At 48.0% G+C, this 4,383-nt stretch overlaps 1 non-coding gene across 1 annotated transcript; it reads right to left on the bottom strand.

Moving 5' to 3' along the window:
- Positions 1 to 4,005: 4,005 nt before the first annotated feature.
- LOC114806999 lies at positions 4,006 to 4,143 on the bottom strand. Its single transcript, XR_003755052.1, has one exon. It is a non-coding gene; the product is annotated as a small nucleolar RNA SNORA7 (small nucleolar RNA).
- Positions 4,144 to 4,383: the final 240 nt, after the last annotated feature.

The raw sequence follows: 4,383 nt of genomic DNA, 5'->3' as shown, positions 1-4,383 counted from the left end.
TGGGTTCTAGTCATTCATTCATTCATTCATATTTATTAAGCACTTACTGTGTGCAGAGCACTCTACTAAGCATACTGGAAAGTACAGTACAATAATAAAGCATGACAATCGCTGCCCACAATGAGTTCACAGTCTAGAGAGGGGCAGACAGCTATCAACACAAATAGACATCAATATGAATAAATAAAATTACAAATATATATATATAATTGCAGAGGGGTGGGGAGATGGGTGAAGAGCAAAGGGAGCAAGTTAGGGTAACGCAGAAGAGAGTGGGAGATGAGGAAAAGTGGGGCTAAGTCTGGGAAAGCCTTTTGGAGGAGATGTGCCATCGGTAAGTCTTTGAAGGTGGAGAGAGTAACTGTCTGGCGGATTTGAGGGGGGAGGGCATTCCAGAACAGAGGTAAGATGTGGGTCATGAGTTGGCGGTGAGACAGGTGAGGTGTAGACACTGTGAGAAGGTTAATACTAAAGCAGTGAAGTGTGCAGCTGGGATGTAGGAGATAAGGGAGGTGAGGAGGAAGGGGGCAAGGTGATGGAGAGCTGTCAAGCTAAAAGTGAGGAGTTTTTGTTTGATACGGAGTTGGATAGGCAACCACTGGAGATTTTTGAGGAGGGGGGTGACATGTCCTGAACCATTCTGTAGAAAGATAATCCAGGCAGCGGAGTGGAGTATGGACTGGAGTGAGGAGAGGCTGGAGGTTGGGAGGTCAGCAAGGAGGCTGATGCAGAAATCTAGGTGGGATAGGATGAGTGATTGTAGTCCCAGCTCTGCCACTCGCCTGCTGTTTGACCTTAGACAAATCACTTCATTACTCTGTGTCTCAGTTACCTCATCTGTAAAATGATTAGGACTGTGAACATTTCTCTGTGCCTCACTTGAGGATAATAGGGATTTAATTCCTGTTCTCCCTCCTACTTAGACTGTGAGTCCTGTGAGGGAAAGAGACTATGTCCTAATTAACTTGTACCTACTCCAGTGCTTAGAAAAGTGTATGACATAGTAAGTGGTTAACAAATACCATACGAAACAAACCACCACCCAAAACAAGGCATTCACTCCTAGCCTTGGGGTCCTTGGATGCAGGGTCGGAGATAGGGGACATAGCGACCCAGGGTCGGATGGAAAGACCTTTCCTTGCCCCACGGGGGCCGGGGATGGGGGGGAAGGGGCAACCTCACCTAGTGGGAAGCATGTGGGCCTGAGAGTCAGAACATCTGGGTTCCAATCCCGGCTTCGCCACTGGGCTGCTATGTTACTTTGGGAAAGTCACTTAGCTTCTCCATACTTCAGTTTCCTCAAGTGTAAAATGGGAATTCCATACTGTAAAATGGGAATTCCATACCTGTTCTCCCTCTTATTCTGTGAGTCCTGCAGGGACTGTGTCCGACCTAATTAATTTATATCTACCCCAGAGCTTAGAACAGAAGCAGCATGGTCTAATGGATAGAGCACGGGCCTGGGCATCAGAAGGAGCTGGGTTCTGATACCGGCTCTGCCACTTGTCAGCTGTGTGACCTTGGGCAAATCATTCACTTCCCTTGGACTCAGTTACCTGATCTGTAAAACGGAGATTAATAATAATAATGTTGGTATTTGTTAAGTGCTTATTATGTGCCAAGCACTCTTCTAAGCGCCGGCGTACATACAAGGTAATCAGGTTGTCCCACGTGGGGCTCACAGTCTTCATCCCCATTTTACAGATGAGGTAACTGAGGCACAGAGAAGTGAAGTGACTTTGCCACTTGCCTGCTGTGTGACCTTGGGCAAATCATTCACTTCTCCTGGCCTCAGTTACCTCATCTGTAAAATGGAGATTAATAATAATAATGTTGGTATTTGTTAAGTGCTTATTATGTGCCAAGCACTCTTCTAAGCGCCGGGGTACATACAAAGTAATCAGGTTATCCCACGTGGGGCTCACAGTCTTCGTCCCCATTTTACAGATATGGTAACTGAGGCACAGAGAAGTGACTTGCCCAAGGTCACCCGGCAGACACATGGAAGAGGCGGGATTAGAAGCCGCAACCTCTGACTCCCAAAACCGGGCTTTTTCCACTAAGCCACGCTGCTGTGAGGCCCCTGTAGGACATACACTGTGTCCAACCTGATTAGCTTGTATCTAGCCAAGCATTTGGGACAGTGCTTAATAAATACTATTTATTTATTGTTATTATTTTAAAATTTATTATTTATGTATTATTATTTAAAAATTTGTTAAGTAAGCGCTAAACAAATACTATCATAATTATTATTTTATTATTATTGTTATAGTAAGGACTTAACAAATACCGGCCCTGCCGCACACACAATGAAAGCGGAGTTAGTGATAGTGATCTGCTGCCGAATTGTACATTCCAAGCGCTTAGTACAGTGCTCTGCACACAGTGAGCGCTCAATAAATACGATTAAATGAATGAATGATTGCGGAGTTTCAGAGCGGGTCCTGCTGCAAAGCCGGCGATGACCCCTAGGGGGGAGTAGGGCCCCACAGAACCTGCATCCCGGCTTCCCTAGAGACTGGAAATTCTCTGCTCTCAAATCCCTGTTTTCCCCCAGCATGAGACGGAACAGGTCCCAGGGGAGAATGTTGAAGGTTTTAGGTTGGGGTTCTGGGAAAGGGGAGAACTTGTTTCTTCGGGAGCTGGAAGTTCAGGGAGACTGGTCGGAGAGGAAGCGTCGAAAGCGATGCCAAGCCCTGCTTTGAGCCATTCATCCAAAGGGGAGTCGTCAGAGAGGCCAGATAGGTCAGGCCCGGCTCTAGAAGAGCTGGCCAGACCAGATCAGGCTCTAGAGAAGCTGGGCAGGCCAGGCCCAAGAGAAGCTGAGCCGTCAGGCCAGGCCCGAGAGAAACTGGCCAGACCAGGCCAGGCCCGAGAGGAGCTGGCCAGTCAGACCAAGCCTGAGAGAGTCCAGACAGAACAGGCCCAGCAATAGAGAAGCTGGCCAGGTCAGACCAAGCCCCAGACAGATCAGACTTGGCTCCAGAGGAGCTGTCCGGACCAAACCAGGCCTAAGAGAAGTGGGACAGTCAGAGCAAACCTGTTGCAGGCAGGTCAGTCCAGACCTGAGAGACTCCAGGAAGTTCCAACCGGTACAGAACTGGGCGCCTCATGTCTCCTGGCCGATGCCACGGCTGGGGCACGTCTTGGGCCAAGGAAGGCACCGGTCCTCGTTAAGCAAATTCTGGAGGTATTCAGTTCAGGCCCGGGGAACTTGGCCTTCCTCAGGCCTCTGGTCTCAAACAAATTACCCACCTAGCCGCTGGCCCACAGAGAATACCTCTCACCTGTTTAGCTTATATCTACTCTATCACCTGGATTGCACCTGGAGAGTACAGGTGAGGGATCTGAGGCCCAGAGAAGTGAAGTGATTTGCCTATGATCACCCAGCAGAGGAGTGGCAGAGGCAGAATTAGAACCCATGTCCTTCTGACTCCCAGACCCATGCTCTACCCACTAGGTCATGCTGCTTTTCTATAGGGTCAGGAGAAACCACGATGCTTATCTCTAGAGTCATCTAGAGTGAAATGACATGTCATTTCAGGTAAGCGCATCAGGTATCTCTAAAGACACTGTAATCGCTGAGGGAAGCACTACTAGAAGAGGTTTCTGTCCCACTGATTCCTCATCTGACACCAGGAATTTGATACCTCTAGACTGTAAGCTCACTGTGGGCAGGGAATGTGCCTATCAAATCTGTTATATTGTATTCTCTCATATGCTTAGCACAGTGCTCTGGACATCATAAACACTCAATAAACATAATTGATTGGTTATGTCTTGTCTTATGCTGTCGAGTCATTTCCGACCGATAGCAACACCACGGACACATGTCTCCCAGAACGCCCTGCTTTCCACCTGCAATCGTTCTTGTAGTGTATCCATAGAATTTTCTTGGTAAAAATACAGAAGTGGTTTACCACTGTCGCCTTCCGCGCAGTAAACTCAAGTCTCCGCCCTCCACTCTCCCATGCCGCTGCTGCTCAGCACGGTTGAGTTTTGACTTGTAGCAGATTGCCTTCCACTAGCTAGCTACTGCCCAAGCTAGGAATGGAACGAATAGGCCTCTGCTTGACTCTCCCTCCCTTAGTCGAGACTGGTGGAGTACTTGAAACTCTCCAGGTGTGACCCTGAGAGGGGGATTGGTTATGTACATATACTTAACTGATTTATTTCTATTATTGTCTGTCTCACCCTCTAGATTGTAAGCTTATTGTGAACAGGGAGTGTGTCTACCAACCCTGTTGCATGGCAGTTTGCACTTGGCTGAACACTGTGTTAATGCCCTTAGGCATATCACTTCTTGTGATCTCAGGTGAGCCAGACCTATTGGCTCCAAGCAAAGACCTAAATGTTGACACACGCAGAGACCTGGGTGAA

The sequence above is a fragment of the Ornithorhynchus anatinus genome, chromosome X1 (genome assembly GCF_004115215.2).
Source record: "Ornithorhynchus anatinus isolate Pmale09 chromosome X1, mOrnAna1.pri.v4, whole genome shotgun sequence".
Taxonomy (NCBI): Eukaryota; Metazoa; Chordata; class Mammalia; order Monotremata; family Ornithorhynchidae; genus Ornithorhynchus; species Ornithorhynchus anatinus.
This window is presented reverse-complemented; position numbering and strand designations above follow the sequence as displayed.